The 27119-nt window shown below is 43.1% G+C and overlaps 1 protein-coding gene across 19 annotated transcripts in view; it reads right to left on the bottom strand.

Moving 5' to 3' along the window:
* The window catches only part of Trerf1 (transcriptional regulating factor 1), a 214395-nt gene extending 201523 nt beyond the window's left edge, over positions 1-12872 (bottom strand). For 6 of the 19 annotated variants that reach the window (XM_040282663.2, XM_078020009.1, XM_040282657.2 and 3 more), the window contains exons 1-2: positions 12300-12494; positions 11798-11882 (exon numbers count right to left, since the gene is read on the bottom strand). The gene's annotated coding sequence lies outside the window, so the exon portion shown is untranslated. The other 13 variants (XM_021721906.3, XM_005318685.5, XM_021721909.3 and 10 more) reach the window with 8 other exon arrangements.
* Between the last annotated feature and the right edge of the window lie 14247 nt (positions 12873-27119).

Raw genomic sequence — 27119 nt, 5'->3', positions numbered from 1 at the left:
CACCTCACCCAAGAGGGACAATTAACCATGAACTGAAACCTTCCAAACTGTGAGCCAAAATATATCTTTTTCTCTTAATAAGTTGATTATCTCAGTTAATTACTATAGTGATGAGAAGCCAGCCAACACAGCCCCCTCCAGTCTGTTCTCTTTATCTCTCAGAGTGAATTTTCTCATACATAAATCTGACTTGGTCCCATGCTGCCACACATCCCTCCTCCAAATCCTTTGGTTACTTCCATACTGCCCACAGGGTCAAGACCAATCTCCAAAACATGACATCTGGTCCTCCCCGCCTAATTCCTGATTATGTCTCTAGGCTCATCACCTGGCAACTCTTACTCAGACTTTGTATATACCAGACCCCAGGCTCAGTGTTGGGGACATGATGATAAGCAAGACATGGCTCACTGGCCTTAGGAAGGTGGTGGTCCAGTTGGGGAGACAGACATCTTAAGGGACTGCTGCCATTCAGATGGACAGTGGGATGGAAATCCAACTGGGCTTTCAGGAAGGGCTCTGGAGGAAGTGGGGGTGAAGCAGGCCAAAAACAGAGGAGGAAACACTCCATGCAAAAGAAACTGCCAAGTCCTAGAGTAGCACTGGCTAGCAGGACTTTCTGCATTAACGTAAATATTCTGTCTTGCCTGATAGGATAGCCACCACCCTATGTGGTCACTGAGCACTTGAAGTGGCCATTTTAATTGGGGGATTTTTAACTTTTTTCATTTTTTAAGTCAATATTAAATCAAATTGCCATGTGGCTGCTGTATTAGACAGTGCTGTTCTAGAACATTAAGCTGAAGGTGATGGAAAATGAAGTAAGATAGCGCTATAGGCTGAAGGGCTGTGTCCCACGAATTCATAGGTTGAAATCCTAACCCTCTGTGTGATGGTATCAAGGGGGGTGGTGTCTTTAGGGGTGACTGGGTCATGAGGGTGAGGCCTCGTGAACAGGATTCTTGCCTGTTCCATCATGTGAGGGCACAGAGAGAAGATAGCCATCTATGAACCAGGAAGCAGGCCGTGGACAGACACTGAATCCGCCCACACCTTGTTCTTACACTTCCCAACCTCCAGAACCGTGAGGAATGAATGCCTGTTGTTTGAACCACTGGGTCTACGGCATATTTTTTGTTACCACTGCTTAAAAGGGCTAAGACGGTGAGCCTTGAAGTTATGCATGATGCTTTCATTAGGCCAGACACTGCAATCTGCTGTGGCCTTTCCCCTTGTTGACCTGGCAAACCCCAGCTGACCCTGCACAAGCCCATTCATGTACTGCTTCTCTGAAGATGTCCCTGACTGCTCTAGACAATCTCTCCTACCTACTACTTCTTCTGAAATGATGTCTTTTTCCAGGAAGATGTCACTGTGTCTCATACTTCTATGTTCACCTGACAGTCGTGAGCTTCTTCTCTCATTCGTCCTGGTAGTTTCCTGGTAGTTACCTATCATGTAACAATCATATGTTACATGATAGGTACTCAATAAGTGCTTGATAAACAAGTTGTCACCAGTCATCGCAGGCTGGCAGGGATGGGAACAGAGCATTTGCCTTTTCTAATGAGGATGTGTGACCCCAGCTTTGATTTTTCTTAGAATGACAGCTCACTCCAGCAGCTGGGGAAAGATTCTCTTAAACATCTTGAGCTCCCTACCCATAACTGCCAACAGAAGCCCTTATAAAGAGTGTTTCTAGATATTTTTCTAGTTCTTTGAATCTAGAGGTCTGTACTAAGTGCCTCTGGTCAATTTTTAAAGGCAGCATAGCCTAATTAGGATCTAGTCTTTGGGGTTAGTCCTGGGTTTGAATATCAGCTACACAAATTAGCACCTGAATGTCCTTAAACAAGTTGCTGAAATACCCCAAGCCTCAGTTTCCCCAAACAGAAAGTGAGCATCACATAGTAAGTGAGCATCCATAGTAAGAGGATGAAAGAATTAAAATGTCTCACAAGGCCAGGCACATAGTAAGTTCTCCCCAACAGCAGCTACACCATTAAAATGACCTAGACCCCTAATCCTGATACCCCCAAGACACACTGCAAATTCCTGCACCCCGATCCAGGCCCTTCGGCATGTTCTCTTGGATGCAAGGAATATAATCCAATCTCTGACTCACAATATGTTGCCAAAATTCTCCTCCAGTTCCCAAGAGAAAATTTATTTTAATTCCCTCTAACTTTAAAAATCACACAGTCCTTACTGCATTTTTTGGGGTGGCAGGAGTGAGGAAGGAAACCATAAAATCCAACAAGCAGCTTTTAAAAGGTTACAAACTGATTGGAGAAAGAAAGGCGAAGGCAGCTGGAGGGGGTGCGGAGGGGGGAGATGGAGACAATCCCCTGAGTTTCTGCTATTATTGAATACCCCAACTCTCAAAGCAGCCTGGCCGCCCCCTCCTCCACGTGGGCTGAGCTCTGTTAATGAGAAAGCGGAGCTCTGCCTACATTACCACAATAATGATTTCCCTGTTGCATTTTTACATGCCTGCCGCTTTATCATAGCAGAAGTAGACATATATTTTCAATAAATCCCTTCTCTCCTTGCCCCTCCCCAACTCCAGCTCTCCCCGGAAATGTTGTTCCCTGGGCTCCCTCCCCCATCGCAATCCCAACCCTGGAGCACAATGAGTTCCACTAATCAAAACAGAAAGAAAAAGAAAAATGGAAAAATCACAGCTGCTGAAAAACAGCATTCGCTACAAGTCAAAGCCCTCCACATTTTTTTTTCTGCACACAGCATTTACTTCTTCAAGGACACAGCACCCCTCCCCGATCAGAAATCTTACGTAGAGTTGCTCAAAGGGGAAGGAGGAGGGGGGCGGGTGAAGAAATCTAATATTCCCTCTCTTTCCTATTTTGACTAAGCCAGCACAGACAGAAATATAGATAAGGCCTTGAATAACTGATTTAACAAAATGTCACTTATTAAAGGGGATGGGGGATGGGACAGCATTTGCATTCGAGAGCTCAGTTAAAACACCCCAGCTAAAGGCTGCAAGGCCACAGCAAGGCAAGGGGGGAAGGAAATATTTCTCTGGTTTGGTCTCCTTCAGGGATGGCAAGAGCTGGGCCTGGTAGCAGAGAGGCTTGGATTTCTCCCTCCATCAAGAACAGCGGAAAAAACAGCAACAAAACAAAAACAATTAAAAAAAAAAAGCGAGCTGATTCTTATATAAGTAAGCATTTATACAACACTAACTACTGCCAGGTTCTGTGCTAGATGCTGGGGGTACACAAATGAGAAGTGACCCAGTTCTGCTATCCCCAAGCAAAAGGGGTGAAAGACACGCCCAGAGTAAGTATGCCCAGGACAGCCCTATCAGCCAGGGGTTCTTGGGTGGCAAGAACCACCCAAGAACATTTCTCTTTCTCCAGCCCACCCCACAGCCCCATCCCAGGACCAGGCACCCTGAGCCACAGAAAAAAGACTAAAGGAGTGGGCATCTGCAAACTCCTGACTGGCAGGTACCCACCCAATGAAAAAAAGAGAGAACCAGCCCCAGTAGTTCAAAATCAGCCTCATTCCTCCTATCCTTGGGATGAATTTGAAGACAGTTTGGTATCTCCTGTGATAATGACAACAGGAGAACCCAAAGGACACTTCTATTAAATCTCCCTGGGCATCAACTTTATCTTTTTCTTTTCCTTTCTAAAAAAGTCTTTCAAAGGAGATAGATTGGGGGCAGTTCTCCAGAGACCCAGGAAAAGCAGCTTCTGTTACAGCAAAGACCCCCAGAAGTTCTCAAGAGGGATTCTATCCCAGGTAGCAACCTGTTCAGGAGCCCAGAGGCCAGAAGCCATACCACCTAGGAATGACCTCGGCACTGCTCAGGTACCTCCACTGAGGGGCCCCACAGAAGGCACACGGATGACAGTAGAATGCAAAAGAGCTGGCTGCCTGTCTATTAAATTCAGATGCTGGCCTTGGTTATCAGGCAGCCAGTAAGCCCAGTGCTCCAGAACAACAGAGCCGGATAATTCAAGTTTTAAAACATGTAATGCTCAAAACATGCTTAAATCATCTGTTTTTAACTATCATCAGACGGGTAAGTTCAAGATACTCAGGTGAACTTTTCTGTGATCTTTGGCACATATTTTGTAACACATTATTTAATACTGCAGAGCATTATCTATTCAAGAGCGGACAGCCGGGGAACAACAGCTCAGTTGGTAGAGAGGTTGCCTGGCATGCACAAGGCCCTGGGTTCAGTCCCCAGCACCACACATGCACACACACACATAGACACTGTGCTTCTGTGAAAAACTGGTAATAAAAAAAATACCAGCATAGGGTATGATGATACTCATAAAATCAATAATAATTTGGGTCTGAGGTTGTAGCTCAGTGGTAGAGTGCTTGCTAACATGCATGAGGCACTGGGTTCGATTCTCAGCACCACATATAAATGAATAAAATAAAGTTCTGTCCACATCTTAAAAAAAAAAAAAAGTCCCAAAACAATTTAAAAAAAAAGAGTGAACAAAATCTGGACACCATGCAAATTCTGGCATTAAAACAAGGTTTTTATTTATTTTTTCAATTCTACATCTTGTGCCTGGGTTTCCTCAGCTGTAAAATGAGACTCCGTATATTTCCTACGGCTATTGGAAGACATAAATAAGGCATGCCAAAGAGCCTTCAGAACTACAAATACTAGGTGAACGCTAGTCATATCAGCGTGGCATCCATTTTCTCCCTCTCTCTCTTAGATTTTTCTTTGATTATTTTCCCTCTCTGTGAAATCAAACTGATATCGATTCCACTGCTGTTTCAAAACTGACAACGTGTATTTATTACACAAATACAGGAAGAAGTCTTATTCATGGGTGTGGCAAAATCTCACCAACTCTGAATCTAGGTAATGAGTACAGGGAAGTTCATCATACGAATCTATCTGCTTTTGTATATGGTTAAAAAAAATTTTTTCACTCTGGAAATAATGTTAAAAGAAATAAATCAAGCCTCACCCTTTTACACAGAAGATAGGAGTCTGATTAATGAAAAACAATGGATATTTTTCAAAATTTGAAACTATTTTCCAGCATCCACAGGGCTACTGACTGCTTTTATGGAGACTCAGCTTTATAACACAATCCTCATTTGCAAAACCAATGCTGAATGTAGATATAGACTGCTAAGATCAGGGGACTAAGGCAGGGTTTCTTGGGTGGGTTAAAGATTCCCCTAAACCTAGTTCACAAAGTTCTTCAGGGGGGATAGCAAACCAACTTTGCTTGGTTCTTTAGGTGGACAGTCTCAAAAATTCTGCACATAGAATCTAGGTTTGAGCCTTTTTTTTTTTTTGTACCAGGGATTGAACCCAGCCAGGGCCACTCGACCACTGAGCCACCTCCCCAGCCCTTTTTGTATTTTATTTAGAGACAGAGTCTCACTAAGTTGCTTAGTGCCTCATCTTTGCTGAGGCTGGCTTTGAACTATTGATCCACTTGCCTCAGCCTCCTGAGCCCCTGGGATTACAGGCGTTTGCCACCACACCTGGCTTGGGCTTGAGCCTATCTTGACTAGCCATTTCTCAGCTAGCATTTCTGATGGCAGCCTTCTGACAGTGCGAGCAGGTTCACTAACCTGATCTCAGAGAACTTGAAAACCTCAAACAGAAAGTGGCCACAAGGAGGGAACAGCAGTGGGAGGGGATACAGTAAACAGGATGTTAGGAGATGCTTTGGGAAGTTAAGGGAAGTGTTTCAATGATTGTCAGATTTTATATCTGAAAATGAGATGGGTTGAAGATCAAGTCACCTCGCTGCTGCCTGTGTACAACACTTCTTACAGTTTACATAGCACTATCTGTATATTATCATACAACTCTAAGAGGGGAGGTGACAGATGATATCACCCTCTTGTTATAGACACAAGACAGGTTCAGAGACTGACTTGTCTAGAGCCTTGGAGCAGAGCTGGACCTCAACCTAGATCTTCCCACCTCCCAGGCAGACTCCATGGTTGGAGGTCACTAAGGCTGACACAGCTGGGGATATTTTTGTGAAAGGAGAGGAGGCTCTTTTCCTTTTTTTTTTTTTTTTTTTTCCCTAAGCTTCTTGCTCAAAGCATATAACACAGTGCTTACCAACTTTTGAACAGGACTGAAAAAAATCACAGAAGTCTTTTTCCAATCATAGTTTGCAAATAAATCTAATGTTGAGGTCCAAACTACTTTAACTGAAGACTCTTTTTCCCAAGCAAAAGAATCTGCTCTTTCCTCTGTGCAGCTCAGTAATGCAGTCAAATGTACAGAAAAACGCAGTATAATTTCTGATGCAGTCTTAACCCTTGTCTTCTCCGGTTGATGTCAAGCCCAGAGTCCAAACCACTTCCCAAAGATGGTGCAGCCTCAGCCTGGAGAGGCAGAGCACTGCAGGCCTCCAAGAACTCCCTTGCCTGCCCACTCACCTGCATCCTCCCTCTTCTAGGCTGTTCCCTCCCATGAGGATGGAGGCAGCGTCCCTCCCCCAGCAAAGGCCAGCTCTTCCCCTCAGGCTTTTTTTAACTGACCCAACCCGTTTCTCTTGATCAATCACTACCTCTCCACCATTTTTCCCATCAGCACATAGATATACCACTCCAGAGAGAGAGAGAGAGAGAGAGAGAGAGAGAGAGAGAGAGAGAAAGAAAGAAAACAAGCCCTTTCTTTTATATACATGTCCTTCCAGCTCCCAATCCATTCTCTGCTCTCCCTGCCACACATGGTCAATCTTTGCCAAGAAGTTGACTACACATGCTATTGGAAGTTCCTCCCCTCACATTCCCACCCAACCTTCTCCAATGTCTGTCCTGCTCAATCCTTCACTCTACCAAACCTGTTTTTCCCAAGATCACCAATGGACTCTACTTGACGAGTCCAGTGGTTTCTTTTGTGGCCTTATCAACTTCATGAACCACTTAACACTGTGTGTGTGTGTGTGTGTGTGTGTGTGTGTGTGTGTGTCTGTCTGTCTGTCTGTCTGTCTCCACTCTCTCTATACAAACCTCCACTTCTCTATATATAGTCATCTCATCCACTAGATTTAGATTCCATCTCTTTGATAATGGCTCCTGAACTTTTATCTCTTGCCTGACGATTGGGCTTTTTTGACACTGGGTACTACATCAGACTGTGTACTTGGTGAACATCTCCACTTCAAGTCTAAGAGCCATCTCAAACTTAGTGGTACCCAAATGGAAATATCAGCTGAGGCAGGAGGATCTCAAGTTCAAACCAGCCTCAGAAACTTAGTGAGGCCCTAAGCAATTTAGCAAGACCCTGTCTCAAAATAAAAAATTAAAAAGGGCTGAGGATGTAGCTCAGTCGTTAAGTGCCCTGGGTTCAATCCCTGGTACCAAAAAGAAAAAAAGAAAAGAAAAATCTTGCTTGTGTTCGCTCTCCCAATCTTCCCCATCTCAGCAAGAGAACCACCATCTACCCAAATGCTCAAGCCAGAAATGTCATTTACCCTACATTCCTTCTCCCCATACCCTCAAATCCAATGTCAAGTCTGTCCATTCTGCCTCCAATGGACACTTCCACTATGAACTTTCAATGGCTTCCCATTATGCTATAAAAGAAATCCAAACCTTTTCAAGGCCCACAGAGGGCTGCATGATTATCTCACGATGTCCTCTCTCCCACCCCCTTGTCTTTATGCCTCTTTTAGCCCCCCCACCCCATGCCCCCTATAAAAGCCAAAATTATTCTGAATAGGCCCTCCTTTGCCTAGCTCCATGGGTCTTCTCCCACCCCCACTCCTAAGAGAGAGCTTTGCACGCTACTCTGTTGAAGTAATTGTTCCTTGTGGTCTTCACCAGAGCACTTATCACAAATTGCAATGTATATTTCTTTACATGCTTGCTCCGGACTGAAGTGTGGGGGTGGGCAGAGAGATGACTATATCTCAGTTATCAACAGATTCCCAGACCCTTAATATAGTGCCTAGCAAATAGTAGGTGCTCAATAAGTTCCTACTGAATGTATAAATCAATAAACCACGGTTTCTTGAGGCATGAAAAGGACTATTACCTCATCCTATAGGCCCAGAATTATCACTGCCATTTAAGCACACAGATTCTTTATTCTCTTCCTCCATTATTAAAAAAAAATTAAGGTTGATATACCAACAGCCCAAATAGCTCAATATATCCCACCTCATTCCTAGCTTACTGTCCTCCATGAGGGGAAAAAAAAAACTTTATTTCTTCCATAAACCCAAGTTACTACAAGTAGTAACTACAAGTTACTACTCTGAGAATTTAAAATTCTTAGATAATACCTGCAAGGCCTTTGTTGTGCATTTTCTTTAACCCAGAAGAAATGATTTACTGAGAGCTATGGGGTAACTAATGCTATGAAGATTATTCTATTCATTAAAAATGCCACAACACCCTCATCAAAAAGCATGCCAGTAATTGCAATCTAAGCTGCTATCATCTCCCTCTCCTCGTAAAAGAAATCAACTATGTTTTAGATTCTCCTTTATTTCATTGGTTTCCCTCCTAGGTCAAAATCCAGAAATATGGTTAATCCACAAGATCCTAGCAGATTCCAATCTTCTCTGCCCTCTCAGTCACAGGTTTCATGAGGTCAGAAGAAAAATGAGATGAATCCAACTGTCCTTGGAGCAGCCTAGGGTCTGGGCCAATCATCTGAATCCTTACTTTTCATATCAGTGTTCAAAGTTAATAAAAATAGAACTTTTCCCCAAAATGTCCATTGTTAAATATACAGTGACAAATATCATTATCAAACACTATCACAACTATTCAACCAAATCCCAATTACCCACATGTGAACTCTCCACAAAAGGTGGGCAAGGCCACACTGGCCTTTTGGGTCCTTCTTTCCTCCCCAAAGCTACCTGCTGCCTGGGAATAACAGCTCAATTAACCTTAGACTTGACTAAGCATTAGACCAGTGAGCCAGCTGGCTGGAGGGGAAACTTCTAAGATGAACTAAAATTACTTTTGATGCCAGGATTACATGCCCCCTCTCTATCAGCATGCATAATTGGGAATTTTTTTGTCCAAGACAGGAACAGACTTTCATAAGTAACTGCTTGAATAGGATAGTCAAGATTCTCAGGCCGCTCAAGTGCCTATTTGGAATGCTAAGGTACAAATCCACTTTCTCCATGAGAAGACAAAAACAGAAGTTAATCAACTCACCCAAGTCCATGAAGCAATTTGGCCATTGGCCCAGGAAGACACTGGAGACCTCCGGGACCTCTCTCCACAAGACAGAACTTCAGAGCCAGAAGGGAGCTCACGGATCCAACCATGCATTTTTAAGACAAAAAATCTGAAGCCCAGAAATGGATAGAAATTGGTACCCTCCCCATTTTTCTTTCTGGTGACAGTTTCCCCCTGCCTTGAGCATCAAACTGTCTTAAAAGTTCTTTGTCGCTTTATAAATACTGTAAACCTGGGCCAACTACCGAATGCGAAACAATTTTAACACTTCCTTCCTAATCAACTTTATGGAGAATCATTATACTTTCCCCCAAACCAATGCTCTGATTATTATGACCAACCCATCCATCAAAAAAGAAGGAAAAGGAAATTATAAATAAGCTTTGTTTTTGTGACCACACATTTTATTACATAAGCAGCAAAGAACACTACACTCAGACTCTTCTTTCCAATTTAAGCTTCTAACTCAACAAAAACCACAAGCCCAAGTGGGTTAAAGGAGGCAAAACTGAGTACTTTCTACACAATTCACAGAACAACTGTTTTCACAGCAAGCTCACATAAACGCTATGTGATATTAACACATGCCTGCTATGTGGAAGCCTGCTTACCAAGCTGTGAAAAGACCCATGTTCACCATGAAACCTGCAAAATTAATCTTCTCAATGCTGATAAAGCATAAGGGACACACTCTTTTTGAGATGTCAAGCTGGCTTCTAACAATCCATTGGCAAAAATGGACATGCCTAAAAGGGCGGGGCCCAAAGAGGTGTGTCACTCTGGGTATCAATTCCTATAAATCAAATCCTGACAATCACCACAATATTTTAAAAAGAATGACTTATGATTCATGGGCCTTCAAACATTTATTACCACAAGAACATTCTCAGTAGAAGAGAAAAAAAGCAACTGTGACTTGATTAATGGCTAAAGCAAGACAATAAAACAAATCTCATAAATATAAGGAAAGAAAACTGAATGAGTAGTCTTGGCTTTGAGGTTGGGCATGTAAATAATTCCACCCAGCAATAAACACACATAAAGATTTTGTTTACCCTCCCACCATATACATTAACTAGACTCAAGATTTTCACTGCATAAAAATAAAGCTAATTTGTTTAACTGATGCCTAGTTAGGAACATTTGATAAGTAGCAATAATTTTATTTCCCAACTAACTCTCAACTGCCAAATATCAAACCCTCAATCTGGAAATTTAATGACAGGAAGGAAGGAAAAAAAAAAACACTGTCCATCAGTAATGTGTAGAGAGATTTTTTTTTTAACCCATTTTTTTCCCCTGCTAGAACTGAGCCTGTCTTAAGAATTGGGGAAGGCTAAACCAACTTCAGTTAACCCCACTGAATATTTAAGCCTACTGAACATCTCCGGGCTGTATCCCCTAGTGCTAAAATTATCCTGGCAAAGTTAATTTCCCAGCACCATCAAGGTACCTGACAGCGAAGACCTACAACTCTTCTGCAGAAATCAGTGGGCTTTGGGCCAAGAAAACAGAGGCAAGGAAAGGCAAAGACTGCTGGTTAACTAGTTAAGAACTGAGTACTCCTGCTTGTTATCCTTCTAGAGGTCATCAAAGCAACATTTTCTACCACCAAACTCCTTTCTTGAAAGGGTGAATGATGCAGAAGATTGGGACTAATGGAGACAACTTAAAACTCCTTTTCTAAAGCTCGTCTCCATGGCCTGCCGAGAGGTGCACCCACACCGGCTCTCTCTCGGAAGGCAGGTTTTAATGAACTCTAGGGCCATGCCTGGACCGGTCATTCCTAAGCACGACTTCCACGCACTTCACAAGACGGCCCCAGGCCACACAGTTAGCAACCTCTACAACACGTTCACTTGCCAAGCAGCTCTCTCTCATCTGGGGAAGAGTTTCCACGAAGCTGGTTCTAACAGGCCGGTAGAAAGCACACAGAGGAACCAGAGGCGTTTTCTTCTAACCCAAGGATGGCAGGCGCACATGCTCCATCCAGCCCAGTGCTGGCCAGAGGCTGCAGGCCAGGTGCTCTCTGCCTTCACCGGTGAATGGGTGGTTTTGTTTTGTTTGTAATATCTGCTTCTTCAGACCACCAGCAGTAACTTCCCGGTCTCCCAAACTGAAGTTGGGGAGTGAAGGGGCAAGTTCTCCCCTTTACACATTTCTAGCATCTGGGTGGCCACACTAACTTCTGGGGAGTACCCAGCCCCCACAGAGCCCGTAGGATCACATACATACACATATGCATCATGTCAAAAACCCCAAAAGGCACATCCCCAGGGTCCTGCGGTTTCTTGGCTGGAAGAATGAAGGCTTTATAACATCACAACCTTCCGTTGCAAGCCCACCACCTTCACCCTTTAAGCCAGGATTGCCAATTATAGCGCCCACCTCACCCCTCCCCCTTTGCTGGGATGCTGTGCAGCCCAGAGAGGGAATAGGGAGGAAGGGAAGCAGGGAGAAGGCCCTGCTTACATACTGAAAGTAAAGGGGCGGCAGGAGACTTGTCCTCTGTTCCACCACTCTTCCCTTCCCACCCCACCCCCGTCTTCTCACGGAGCATCCCCCAACTAATTTTTTAAAAATGAAACTTAATAAGCCTCTTGCTTACCTTGGCTGTTTCTGCAACAAGTGCATGGGCAATCCGACAGGAAGACCAGTCTCCGCTTGGGGGGTAGAATGGGGGGCTAGCAGAGCTGATGGAGTAATTTCAATATTAATTTATGTCAGCCGCCTTCTCGCAGCGCTACTCACTTACAGTACTGCCCTCAGCCTGTAAACAAATATCGCTCCGCCAGGAAACATACTCCCCAGATGCAAGCCCCTCTCCCCAGCAAGGAACCTGGCCCCTCGCCCCCACCCCCCAGCAAACAGCGTGCTCCCCCACTCCCAGGAGGAAGCTCGGGGTTTCCAAAGCACCAAGCCACCACCTTCGCCACCACCCCAGCAAGAAACTTACTCGGTCCGTCTACGCCTCCACCCTCCCTCCAGGAAATCTACTCTCCATATGCATTCAGCCTCCCCGCAGGAAATCTGCTCCCCCCTCCCCCTTCTATATACATGCACCCCTCCCTCTTCTCCTCCCCACGCGCCCTCCCTGGCCAGAAACTTACTAGCAAGCAAGCGTGCAGGCTCTTCTGATCCTGGAAACTTATTCCCAGATATAGCGCCCGCCAGCCCCCTTTCCCGGCCCTGCTCTCCTTTCTGCCCTCCGCCGCAAGCAACTCCAAACTCTCCGCATCCAGCCACTCTCCCTCCCCGGTGGAAATTTGCAGCGCCGGGCTGCGCGCGTGCATCCACCCTCCCCTTCAGGAAACTTACTCCCCATCTGCAGGCACCGCCTCTCAGCCATCGCTTAGAGGGAAGGGGGTGTGCTGGGGAGACAGAAATACATATGTATCTCTCGCCCCTCCCCCGGCCGCAGCCCACTCGGGGCCGAACCGCGGTAACCTGGCCTTACCTTTTGCATTGCTCCCCACCCTCGCCCCCTCCCTTAGCCCTCCTTATCTTCTCTCCAGCACCCCCCTTTTTCACCCATTACCCACCCCTAGCAACCGTTCCCAAGCTCCTCTCGGCCTTTTTTTAAAATCCAGGATGCAAATTCCTCCCCTGTCAGCAAATCGACTGTCAAATTATTTTCTTGCAAAAGGAGAAAGGCGGGGTGGGGTGGGGGGGAGCAGAAGCAAAAAGGGGGGAGGAGGGGGGAGGGAGGGAGAGGGACAGAGGAGGGGAGAGATATCCCTCCGCAGAGCTGGGTCTGGCCGCGGGCGGGGAAGCAGGAAGTAAGGTGTCCAGCGCCGCGGCCGGCGGGTCCTCCGCCGCGGCCCCCGCCCGCGTCCCCTGTCCCCCGGGGCGCCGTGCTCCGGCGGGCGCGGGCCGCCGGGCGCATTGTTCGCAACCTTCTCGGCGGTGCAGTGCTGACTTTATTTGTGCGCTCTGCGTGTGCGTGAGGTTGCACCTTTTGTAGGCGTGAGAGTCTCTGGACAAGGATGGGACATGGGCCCAGTTGCGGCCCCGCGCGGGACCTGTCAGTCCCGGGGTGCAGCCGACTCTCCGGCTTGGCCGGAAAATCGAGGCCCGGGAGAAGGCAGCGTGGCCGGGAAGCTGCTGCCTTAGACCCGGACCTGTGCAGGATTGCTTCCTGCGTAGCCGTCCCGGTTATTGTAACGCGCGTTGCAATCTTAACGACTGGGTTAGGGGGTTTTGTTTATTTTTTGTGAGGGTTTGCATAGATGCCAAGGTCTGGGCGGGCTGGGTGTTGACGGTCTGCGCCTTCCCCCACCTCACCCGGGCCTCGGTGGGGCCGGGAGAGGGCCTGGGGCTCCGGGGAAGGGGGCTGGAGGTTCTCGAGGCGCGCGGCTCCATCCCTCCGCCCCGATGGGGGCGGGGAGGGGTGCTGCAGACGGCGCTGGAAATGCAGCTCTCAGGGGAGGGGGCTCCACTCCGCGGCGCAGCAGGCTGGGGGGGAGGTTGCCTAGGAGAGGGGCCGGGGCCGGCGGCGGAGGGGAGGGATCGCAGGGGAGGGGGCGCGGGTGCGGCCGCGGCGCTCGCCCCTCCTCGCGCGCCATGACTGTGGAACGTGGTGCCGGGGAGGAGGGACGGCCGCCGGGGGCCGCCCGGGGCTGCTCGGCATTGGTGCGGAAACCCGAGCCCCGAGTCGCTCCCTCGCGCTGTCTCCTCCTCCTCTTCTGCGGGGGAAACCGCTGCACCCAAACCGAGAGCAGCTGCGAGCAGGGGGCAGGGCGCGAGCTGAAAGGCGAGCCAAGGGTTCAAACCTCGGCGGCCCAGGGCAGGGGGCGAGAGCGAGACCCGGTCCCGCGAAGGACTGCAGCGGTTAAGTCCAGGTGCCAGGATCCTAGACGGTGACCCAGCATTTCTTTTCTGGTCCTAGGAAACGTAAGCCAAAGATAGTTCAGCCAAACAGAGTACCTCGCGCCGGGTTCGAGGTATCGATCTCTCCTAGGGTCCTCAAGACAGCGAGTATTTTTGCACGAGGGAAAGTTACACCATTCTTTTTTCAGTGTCGGGGAATCGTTGCGCCCTTCCCCCAAATCTCGCTCAGGATAAGTCAGCTTCTCCCGCTCTCCATGCCTTCGACACTGTGTCCCCCCCGCCCCACCCCCACTCGGGCTCTGGGTGTGGACAGGGCGGGGGAAGGCTATATGGGAGCTTAAAGCATGAGGTCATGGGCGGAGGAGGCTGAGGCCAAAAGCAGCCGAGGTTTTTGTGTTTTTTTGAGGGGTAACGGTTCTCCATCTTCAGCAGTGGGAAGTCTTCCTGCCTAATACTACCAATTCTAAGGCACCTGGACCAGAGAGTCCCCGAAAGAAGAGGGGGCTCTGTTCTATGTCGTTTAATCAGCATCTGGCTGGTACCCAGCCCTTTATGGAGACATTACACATAAGCAAAGAAAGCTGAGGGACAGCGCACAGTGTCGCCGGGACTGGGAAAGCTTCAGATGGCCGAACCCCTCTTTCCCCAGTCTTTGGTCATCTTCCAGCTGGACTGCTTGCTGCGACAGCTTCCCGGTCCCTCCGACAATTCTTTCCAAGCGACTAGAGTCTTTCTAACACTCGTGATTACACTCCTTTAAACCAAGCAAGCCCCTCCCCACTGCCCTTAGAATAAAGCACGTCCCGAAGCCCCTGCGTGTTTCGCCTCTGCAGACCTCTCCACAGCTCTTCCTCGTTCACAGTATGCCCCGTCATGCTTTCTTTGTTCGAAGGGTGGGGTATCCTTACCCCCGCCCCTGCCACCTCTTGATAACTCCTGCTAGATCTTCAGGGTATGGCTCAACAATCCTGACCTCCAAGAAGCCTTCCTGAGAGTATACACGCTCACCTCTAACTCCCTTAGGGTGAAAAAGACCTACCCTAGACTTCCAGGCAGCCGGGCTGTCGCCAGAGCTGTCTCCAGTGGCGGCCCTTTTCCAAGCAGAGGAGCAACAGCCAAGCTTGAGCACCACCACCCAGAGGCCTGACCTCCTGAGAGGGAGTTGGCTGGGACAGAAAGAGCCTCCAGACGCCCTGTTTCCTCAAGACACCTGGGAAAAGCACGCACCGCCCAGAAACCTCAGCCCCTCCACCTCTACCCCAGCACACACCCACACAATTCGAGGAGAGGTCTTTTAATCTAAAGCTCCTCCCTGGGGCAGATAAGGAACCCGAGACTCAAGAAAGTAAGTAAATTGCCCAGGGTGAATGCAGAAATTTACATCCTGGTCTTTAGAGTCCCTAAACCTGAAGCTGCAGAGGATTTAAGATTTGGTTCTGGTTCTAAGGCCAAAGACACTTTGCCACCTTCAAAGCCACCCCCTCTGAGTTTATTGCCCAAAGAGAGGCAGTATGCCAGATGATTAGCCATGCAGACAGACTCTGACCTTGAGCTAGTTACTTAACCTCACTTGGTTTAGTTTCTTTGCCTGTAAAATGGGAATGATGGTACCTATAGTGTAGCATTATTGTAAGGTTTAAATGAATGATATTTTACAGTTACCTAGGCATTTTGTTGTTGTTGTTGTTGTTGATAGTGGTGTTATGTGCCCTCTTCCCCTCCCCAAGCACTCTAGAAAATTAGGTCCTGAGTCTTAAATGATTTAAGCAAAAATTATCTAGCACCTAAAATACTGGGAAAGCATGGGCAGATACACAGAGTATAAACAAAGACCTAATTTAGTCAATAAAATCCATGGTCAACTCTTGAAGGCAATCCATAAATCAAGTAATCCAAATCCATGAAGATTTTAGAATTAGTGTTAGAGGAGGGATGACTGATATTAAAATATTATCTTGGATCTTTGAAATCAAAGTCAGCCTGCAGTAGTCCCCATCCTGATGCAAAATCTGCCCTGTGTGAATGAGAACCTCCCCAGGCTGCACAAAAGGGGCGGGGATTATCATTATTGTCATTAGATCTTAATTTTCTCATTCTTGGCACTCATCCCCCCATGATAAAAGACTTTTTAAATGTAACCCTTTAAAAAAAAAAAAGGCTTAATGCCTATTTTTTTTATAAGTAAAACAGCAAGAAGTTTTCCTTCCACCTTAACTACCACTCATCCTGTTCTCATTCTGTGGAGTCAACCAAGGTTAGCAGTCAAAAGACATGTTTAACTGTTTTCCAGATGAGGCTTACTAAAAGATTATGTCCAAAGGTCTTTTCTCCATCATAGTCAGAACCATCATCCTACTCCTGTCCCACCTCTATCATTCTCACCCTTTCAGCCTCAACCCTAAACAGGTTCTATTAACAATGATAAACCACCTGATTAATGACAAAAGCAAATGATTAAGTACTTTATGGTTCTTTCTCCTCCTCTACACTAATAATCACTAACAATCACTAACATTTATTGATAACTTTGTATGTTGCAGGCACTGTGCTAAATACTAGATGTGCATTATCTTGTTTAATTTGCCCCATATCACCACTGTTATTCTTACTTTACAAATACAGACAGAAATGGAGGCTCGGAACCAGACGTGGTAGTACACACTTATAATCCTAGCTATTCAGTAGGCTGAGGTAAGAGGATTGTGAGTTTGAGGCCAGTCTGGGAACTTAGGGAAACCGTATCTCAAATTTTTGAAAGCTTAAAGAAGGACTGGGGGCTGGAATTGTGGTTCAGTGGTAGAGCACTCGCCTAGCATGTGCGGGGCCCTGGGTTCGATCCTCAGCATCACATAAAAATAAATAAATGGAATAAAGGTATTGTGTCCAACTACAACTTAAAAAATAATTTATTTTTTTTTTTAAAAAAAGAAGGACTGGGAGTGTAGCTCAGTAGCAGAGCGTTTGCCCAGCATGTTCAAGGCCCTGGGTTCAATCCCCAAAACTACAAAAAAGGAAAGAAAAAAAATAGATGATCAGAAAGATTACATAACTTGTACCAATTTACAACTAGATCACCCTAAACCCAAGTCCTCTCTCTTAAATACTCCTCTCTGCAACACAGGAAAAAGTCTAGTAGGCTGCAACAAAAGGAGTGCTACTTGCAAATCGAATAGACTAAAAATCAGATGCACTGAATGAAATTCTCAACTCTGCGCTTACCAGTTGTGCCCCAGCTGTCCAGAACTGTGATTCTGAGTTCCTTCATTTGTAGCTTGGATAGAAACACTCTCTGGCGCCTCTCACTTTTCAGACTGTCCAGAATCCTTGACTTTTCCAAGAGAGGGACCTTTCTGAGACCACACTGCTTATTTGCCTATCTCGGGAACAGATCAGAACTCAATGGAAATGGAAATGTATCCAATTCACAGCCAAAGGAAATGTTTTAGGCCCAGTGAGCATTTGGGTATTGTTTTAGGGGTAGTTTTTCCTGTCCTCTGGATTCAAACAGCTGGAGTTATTTTTATATATGACCCCAATTTGAAATGCAAGTTTATCTTTTTTGAAATAAAATTTGCTTGGAGGGGGTGGGCAATACATATATGGTGTGTGTGTGAGAGAGAGAGAGAGATAAAGACAAAGAGACTGAGAGATGTGGTGCTGGGAATGGAACCCAGGGCCTCACACATGCTAGACCAGCACGCTACCACTGAGCTACACCTAGCCCTGGCCCCTATAATGCTTTTCTTTTTATTAAAAATGGAGCTTCTTAAATGCAGGAGAAACTGGAGGCATGGCGATTCAGGGAGAGAAGAGCATGGAGTGAAAAGCACCACTTCTACTTCAGCTCTATCTGCTGCCACAGAAGGAAGTCTGGGAGAGCAACAGGTCCAAAGCAAGGGGAAAGAAGTGGTCCAGTGTGTGCACTAGGAGCCCCTGATGAATATCATGAATGCAGTTGAAACAAGCTTGGTGATCAGAGTGCAAATGAGTCAGTGGCAAGTGAAAGAAGTCAATGAGACAAGAAGGCTTTAGGATGTTTCTCAAATTCTTATTTCTTTGCCATCCTTGAAAATAAAATACAGCTCAGAAAAGTTTATGGAACTGCCCTTTTCAAATAAATAAGGCAACATAATTTACTGATAATCCTGTCAACCCCCAAGTCTGTTACGGATAGTGTTGAGAGAGCTGGCCTTACTCAAGACAGGACTAACTGGTGAATGTTTAGTAATACCAAGAGATTACTATCTCTATCTCAGGCAAGTTTCTAGCCAGAGAGAAGATCAGTTCCAGGCTATGAGAAGGTTCTTGGTTTAAGTCATATTTTACACACACACACACACACACACACACACACACACACACACACACACATACAAATATTTTAGTAGATTCTGTATCCCATACAAAAATAAAAATAGACTAACTGGTCTAAATCACTGCTAAAAACATTTTCATATGCTAAAGGAAAAAACATTAAGTAGCATACCCATTCTCCCCTCTACCTCAGCCCCTTGTAAAAACTAATTTGTTACTTTCTAGTGGATTTATCTAATGAAGATATTTCATACAAATGGAATATCACAATATGTGAATTTTTATATCTGATTATTTCACCTAGCATAATATTTTTCTTTTTTTAATTTTTTTTAGTTGTAGATGGACACAAGACCTTTATTTTATATATATATATATTTTTTTATGTGGTGCTGAGGATCAAACCCAGTGCCTCACATGTGCTAGGCAAGCACTCTGCCACTGAGCTCTAACCCCAGCCTTTTAGTATAATATTTTAAAGGTTCAGCCATCTTATAGCATGAATCTGTACTTATTCTTTTATGGCTGAATAATATTCCACTGTATGGATATGATATTTATCAGTATGGATATAAAATATTTGTCAGTTGATGGACAAAACAAAAAGTTGTTGACATCTTTTGGCAATTGTGAATAATGCTACTCTGAACAGTCATGTACTAGTTGTTTTTATATATAATATTATTTTTAAATTTAAAAAAAATAGTTGTAGATGGACACAAAACCATTACTTTATTTATTTATTTTTTATAAATAAAGGGTTCTGAGGATTAAAAACTGTGCCTCACATATGCTAGGCAAGTGCTCTATCACTGAACTACAACCCCAGCCCTCATGTACAAGTTTTTGTTTGAAGACCTGGTTTCAATTTTGAAGGGTATATAGCTAGTGAAATTACTGTGCTATATGATAATGCTATGTCTAATTTTTTGAAAAACTGTCAAACTACATGTAATCTTTTGAAGGGACCTCACTGTTTGAAACCCTTTAAGAAGCACTAACAATCAATTCATGTCATACCTAGGCTACTAAGCTCATTCTTAATTACAAAAAAAGAATTTTAAAAAATATTTTTTTATATGTGACCCTGGTGGTGGTACATGCCTGTAATGCCAGCAACTCAGGAGCCTGAGACAAGAGGATCACAAGTTCAAGGCTAGTCTAGCAATTTAGCAAGGCCTAAGCAATTTAGAGAGACCGGGTCTCAGAATAAAAAATAAAAAGAACTGGGGATGTAGTTCAGTGGTAAAGCACCCTTGGAGTCAATCCCCAGAACCGAAAAGAAAAAAAAAACAAAAGTTATTTAAAACATAATTCTAGTTAGATATTGACTTAAGTTCTTAAAATTTATTTACCTGGGGTGGGGTTGTGGCTCATCGGTAGAGTGACCACCTCACAAGTGCGAGGCCCTGGGTTCAATCCTCAGCACCACATAAAAATAAATAAATAAAGTAAAGGTAACGTGTCCAACTACAACTACAAAAAAAAAAATTGTAAAAGTAACATGCTTGTTAGGGACACTTTTTAAACACTGAGATGTAAAAAGAAGAATATACACATCACTTTGAATTCACTGTGAAGCTGATATGCATATTTTTAAACAAAAATGGAGTCAGAGTACTCAATAGAGCTAGCCTGAAATAGAAAATGAAATTAAGTCAATGAAAGAAAAGAATACAGCAAATTTTGAAGAGTAGCAATTTCAAGTTAGAAAGCAGCTCCATCTAGTTTTTTTTCAATTCTGCCACTCTAAAAATTCAAAGCAACATTTTGTAATTATGTAGAATAATATCTACCTTCCAAGTTACCTCTGACATTGTGTTATCTGCATATAGAAAGGTGGTCTTAGTTTATTTTCTCCTTGTCATTATTTGTTTATTTATCTGTTTGACTTTAAAATATGCATTTTCTTCTTTGGAATTGAATAGGGAACACAAAATTTTGGCAAAGTATTTTTCAGAAGGATTCAATGGCTCTGCCTAAGTATGTCCTGTCTTGTCTTTCTTATTTTAAAGTAACCAATGGAAAAACTGACTTTCGGATGTGTGGCCATGTGTAAAAGTGCTACATGTAAGCATCATCACAGTCAGGATGCAGACAATGCTATCACCCTGCCCAGAATCCCTGTCCTACCTCTTAAGAGTGACACTCTTTGCCCCCTCACCCCACTCCCTGCCCCCCAGCTCCTGGCAACTCACCAACTCTTCTCCAGGGATCTCCCCATTTGCTCTGGATGTTAGGTAAATCATACAGCATGGAACCTTTGGAGATTGGCTTCTTTGGCTCCCTGAGATCCATTCATGTTGCTGCATGTGTTAACAATAGTTCTTTCCTTTTTAGTGCTGAATAGCATACATGTGAATGTTTCTCCATTCACTCACTGATGAATATTTGATTGTTTGCTGATAGTTACAAATAAAGCTGTTATAAACATATGGGAGGGCTGGGGATGTGGCTCAAGCGGTAGCGCGCTCGCCTGGCATGCGTGCGGCCCGGGTTCGATCCTCAGCACCACATACAAACAAAGATGTTGTGTCTGCCAAAAACTAAAAAATAGATATTAAAATTCCCTCTCTCTCTCTCTCTCTCTTATTACTGGGTCATATGATAAACCCAGTAATCTCACTCCAAGGAATTGCCTTAGAGAAATGAGTATTATATTTACCCCCAAACCCTCTCCCATATGGGTGTATATATATATATATATATATATATATATATTTTTTTTTTTTTTAAGAGAGATAGAGAAATTTTTTTTTATATTTAATTTTTAGTTTTCAGCGGACACAACATCTTTGTTTGTATGTGGTGCTGAGGATTGAACTCGGGCCTCACGCATGCCAGGCGAGCGGGCTATCGTGATGATAAGTATATTTTTAACTTTGCAAGAAACTACTAGATGATTTTTCTGAACGGTTGTATCATTTTATATTCCTACCAGCAATAAAGAATAGTAGTAGTTGCTCCAAAAGCTCACTGGGAAACAGTAGGTACTGTCAGACTTTGGTTTATGTTTATTTCCATTTTAATAAGTGGGTAGTAGTATCTCATCGTGATTCTAATTTTCATTTTCCTAATAGCTAATGGTGTTGAGAATCTTTTCATGTGCTGTTTTCTATCTCTGTCTTCTTTGATGAAGGGTCTAAATCTTTTGTTACCTCTCCTCTTTTTGCTATTTAAAGACTACATATTTGCCAGGTATGGTGGCACACACCAGAAATCCCAGCAACTAGAGAGGCTGAGGTAGGAGGATCAAAAATTTGAGGTCAGCCTGGGCAATTTAGTGAGACCCTATCTCAAAATATGAGGGCTAGAGATATGGCTCAGTGGTAAAGTGCCAACTGGGCACTAAAGTGCCCACTTTGGTCCCCAGTACTAAATAAACAAAACTACACATTTACTTATTTATTTTGCTTTTTGTCTGTCTTCCCTCTGTTAAAATGTAAGTTCTAGCCAGGTGTGGCAGTAGGCTATAATCCCAGGGATTTGGGAGGCCGAGACAGGAGAATCATAAATTCAAGTCCAGCCTGGCAACTTAATGAAACTCTGTCTCAAAAAAAGAAAAAGAAAAAAAAAAACCGCTGGGAATGTAGTAGAGCATCCTTGGATTTAACCCCCAATCCAAAAATAAAATACAATATAAATTCTGTGAGGGGAAGCAGGAATTTTGGTTTGTATTGTTTATTGTTCTAACAAATACAACCTAAAACACCTATACCCTACAATGTCCTGTCATGTATAACATGGTTTCACACATAATATATGTCCAACTATATTGGTTGAATGAATGAGGTAACATTTATTGAGTGCTTGTTTTGTACCAGGCACCCATCATAATGTCATCAAATGTATTTTGTTGTCATTTATTTCATCAGTCATTTTTTTTAATCTGTTCTTTACAAGGCTTTAATTGTTCAACAAACACATTGAGTCATTACTATGTGTCAGTTACCATGCCAGGGTTTGTGACTGAAGTGAAAGTTACCCTATGAGATGGGCAGGTTAATGCAGAGAGATAAGGAAGGTGCTTGATAAAGACTGAGTGAACCCAGCAAAGCTCAATGGAGGTTCACTGAAATCAGACTGGAGGGTCAAGGCAAGCTTTCTGGGAGAGCTGATCACTTGAATTAAACTAGAGCAAAGAAAATACCTAACTTATACTTTCTCCACACTATAGGTATAAAATGTTTCTCCCTTGGGGATTGAACCCAGAGGTGCTTTGCCACTAAACTACATCCCCATCCCTTTTCAATTTTTATTTGAGACAGGGTCTGGCTAAGTTGCCTAGGCTGATCTCAAAATTAAATTCTTCTGCCTCAGCCTCCAGAATCAATGGGATTACCAATGCACCATGGCATCTGGCTCAGAAATAATTTTTTTAAATGGGGGAGGAGAGAGAGAGAGAGAGAGAGAGAGAGAGAGAGAGAGAGAGAGAGAGAGAGAGAATCTTTTTTGTAGATGGACACAACACAATGCCTTTATTTTTATGTGGTGCTGAGAATCGAACCCAGGTCCCACCTGTGCTAGGCGAGTGCTCTACCGCTGAGCCACAATCCCAGCCCAGAAATAAATTTTTAAAGTTGAATTACTTATATTACCATGGACAGTGATATAAATTTCCCCAAAAATACTGTTTTTTAATAGGCGTGGAAAACAAAAGCCATTGGTATGACAACATGATAGACAACATTTTTTAAGAATTATAAGAATTAAACTATAACAACATATTGTCGTGATTTTTAAATTGGTTTGTTTTCCTACTGTTGAATTTTGAATTTTTCTTCCTAGAAGTTCTTTGTTGGATATGTGATTGCAAGTACAATATTTTCCTCTAGTCTATAGCTTTCATTTTCTTAACACTATCTTTCACCAAACCAAGGTTTTCAATTTTAGTGGTCCAATATATTGATTTTTTTCTTTTATGAGTTGTGCTTTTATATCAGGTCTAAGACATTTTCTTTAATTCCAAACCATAAACATCTCTACTCTCTTTTCTTCTAGAAGTTTTATATTTAATTTTGACATCTATAAACCTTTTTTGGTGGTGCTGGGGATACAACCTGGGGCCTCAGTCACACTGGGGCAAGCATTCCACCACTGAGCTACATCCCCAGTCTTTTATTTATTTATTTATTTAGAGACAGGCCAGGGTGGTTTTAAACTGGTGATTCTCTTGCCTCAGCCTCCTGAGGAACTGGGATTACTATATCCAGATGATATGACCCATTTTTTAATTAATTTTTTTTGTGTGTGTAAGATGTTAGATTAAGGTCAAGATTTTTTGTTCTAATTCTTTTGTGGGTTTTTTAAAATATATTTTTAGTTGTAGTTGGACACAATGCCTTTATTTTATTCATTTATTTTTATGTGGTGCTGAGGATCAAACCCAGCACCTTGCATGTGTTAAGCGAGCGCTCTACAGCAGAGCCACATCCCCAGCCCTCTTTTGTGGATTGTTTTTGCATAGAAATGACCAACTTTTCCAACACCATATGTTCAAAAGTCATCCTTTTTCATTTGTCTTTTATATTTATTTGCTATTTATTTATTTATTTATTTATTTATTTATTTATTTATTTTCTTGTGGTACTGATCGTTGAACCCAGGGACCCAGGCATGCTAGTCAAGGGCTGTTCCATTGATCTATCCCAGTCCCCCTTTTGCCTTTTTCTTTTTCTTTCTTTTTGTTTTTAAAGAGAGAGTGAGAGAGGAGAGAGAGAGAGAGAATTTTTTTAATATTTATTTTTTAGTTCTCGGCGGACACAACATCTTTGTTTGTATGTGGTGCTGAGGATCGAACCCGGGCTGCACATATGCCAGGTGAGCGTGCTACTGCTTAAGCCACATCCCCAGCCCCCCTTTTGCCTTTTTCAACAACCCACATTTGTGTAAATAAATTTTTGGACATTCTATCCTGGTTAATTGATCACTGCATCTATCCCTCTACCAATAGCACATGGTCCTGATCACAGTTGCTTTATAGTAAGTCTTGAAGTCAGGTAGACTGAGTCTTCCTACTTTATTTTTCTTTTTCAAAATTGTTTTGGCTCCTCTGGTCCCTTTACTCTTCCAAATAAATTTTGCCTATATCAACAAAATCCTGTTAGAATTTTTATTGGAATTGCATTAAATCTACAGATTAGTTTGGGCAGAATTGACATTTTTAGCTAAATTAAGTCTTCCAACCCACAAACAGAGTCTCCCTCTCCATTTACTCGTGTCTTCTTTGATTTTTTCATCTGCGTTCGTTATTGTTAGTGTTATAGATTCTGCACAAGTTCTACTAAATTCATACCTAAATATTTCTCATTTGAAAAATTTAAATGGTATTATTTAATTTTTTGTTTTCTAATTTGTTTGTTAAGTATATATACATATGAAAAATTTTCTTAGTTGACTTATATCCTGTGACTATACCTAACTCATCTATTAATGTAGGACTTTTCAAAAGATTCCTTGGCATTATCTACATAAAAAATCATGTTGGCTGCAAAAAGGAACAGTATTTTTTTTCTTTCTAATCTATAGGCCTTTTGCTTCCTTCCTCTGCCTCATTGTACTGGCTCAGACTTCCAGTACTATATTGAATAGGAATGGTAAAAGTGGACATTTTTGCCCTGTTCTCAATCGAGGGAAAAGCATTCAGTCTCTGATCATTAAGTATGATTTTAGCTGTAGGTACTTTGTAAATGTCCTTTAGCAAATTCAGGAAGTTTCTTCTATTTCTAGATTGCTCTGAGTTTTTATCATGAATGGGTCTGGGTTTTTTCCAAATGCTTTTTCTGTATGATTTGATATGTTCTCATTTTCACTCTCTAGTTGTTTAAATAGCAGTGTGTGTGTGTGTGTGTGTGTGTGTGTGTGTGTGTGTATTAGTTTTAGTTTCTTGGTATCATGCCCAGGACCTTAAGTATTCAAGGCTAGTAATTTGAACCACTGAACTACAACCCCAGCCTTTCTCTAGTATTTTTTTAAATATGTTTTTATTGGTAAGTAGACATAATACCTTCATTTTATTTATTTATTTTATGTGGTGAGGAGGATAGAACCCAGTGCCTCATGTGCTAGGCAAGCACTCGATGACTGAGCCACAACCCTAGCCCCTCTCTAGTTTTTTAATATGGTCAATTATAATGACTAGTCTTCTGAAATAGGGAATCAGCCTTACTTACATAACTAGGATAAACCTCACTTGGTAGTAGTCTTCTTCCTTCTTCCCTCTTCCTCCCTCCTCCCCACCCCTACCCTCCTCCTCCTTCTTCTTCTTTCTTCCTTCCACCCACCCCAATACTGGGAATTGAATCCAGGGCCTCATGTATGCTAGGCAAGCTTTCTAAGCCCTTTTTCATAAATTTTGAGAAAGGATCTCACTAACTTGCCCAGACTAGCCTAGAAGTTGCAATCCTCCGGCCTCAGTCTCCCAAGTGGCTGGAATTACAGGCATACACCATCACATCCAGACTGTTATTCTCTTTATATATTGCTGGATTTGATTTCACAATACTTTAATGAAGATTTTTGTGTACCATTCAGTATGGATATTAAATTGCAGTTTTCTTGTATTGTTTTTGTCATGTTTGGGTATTAAGGTAAACCTAGCATCATAAAAGAAAATTGGGAAGAGTTCATTTTTCTTCTGTTTTCACAAAGAGATTGTGCAGAATTGGTGCTATTTTTCTTTAATGGTTTGATAGAAATACCCCATGAGTAGGGCACGGTTGGCACATGCCTGTAATCCCAGTGTCTTGGGAGACTGAGGCAGGAGGATTGCAAATTCAAGGCCAGCCTCAGCAAGTTAGCAAGAACTTGTCTCAAAAAATAAAAAGGTGAGGAGGTAGCTCAGCAGTAAAGCAGCTCTGGGTCCAATCCCTAGGACAAAAAAAAAAAAAAAAGAAAAGAAAAGAAAAGAAAGATTTTCACCACTGAAATTATCTGAGGCTTGAGATCTTTTTATTTCATTGATTTTCTTTATCATTTTCTGCTTTCAATGTTATCAATTTCTGTTCTTTGTGATTTCCTTCCACATACTAGCACTGGATTTGTTTTGCTCTTCTTTTTCTTACTTTCTTTTTTTTTAATATTTAATTTTTAGTTGTAGTTGGACACAATATCTTTATTTTATTTATTTATTTTTATGTGGTGCTGAGGGTTGAACCCAGGGCTTCGCACATGCTAGGTGAGAACTGTACCGCTGAGCCACAACCCCAAGTCCCTTTTTTTTCCCTTACTTTCTTAAGGTAGAAGCTGAATTTATTGATTTAGACCATTCTTTTTTCTATTATGAACATTTTAATACTATAAATTTCCTTTTAAGCACTTAGCTTAATCTGTTCCTACTGCTATTTAAAAAAAAACTTAGACTGAATAATTCATAAAATATAGAAACTTATGTCTCATATTCTGCAGACTGGGAAGTCCAAAATCAAGGTGCCAGCAGATTTGGTGTCTAGAAAGGGCTTGCTGTCTGCTTACAAGATGGCAAGAGAACGGCTGCTTGCCATGTCTTCACATGGAAGAGGGACAAAAAGGGAAAAGGAATGAACTTGCATCCTCAAGCTCTTTATAAGGACACTAATTCATCCATGAGGTCAGAACCCTCTTGCCTAATCACCTCCCAAATGCCCCACCTGTTGTTGATATCTTCATCTTGGGGTATAATCTCAAAAAATGAATTTTGGAGGTACACATACATTTAAACCACAGCATTTTTCCCTGGACCCTGAAAATTCATGTCCTTTTCACATGCATGTATTCTATCCCAGTAGCCCAAAAGTCTGAACTCACTC

The sequence above is a fragment of the Ictidomys tridecemlineatus genome, chromosome 8, assembly GCF_052094955.1.
Source record: "Ictidomys tridecemlineatus isolate mIctTri1 chromosome 8, mIctTri1.hap1, whole genome shotgun sequence".
Taxonomy (NCBI): Eukaryota; Metazoa; Chordata; class Mammalia; order Rodentia; family Sciuridae; genus Ictidomys; species Ictidomys tridecemlineatus.
This window is presented reverse-complemented; position numbering and strand designations above follow the sequence as displayed.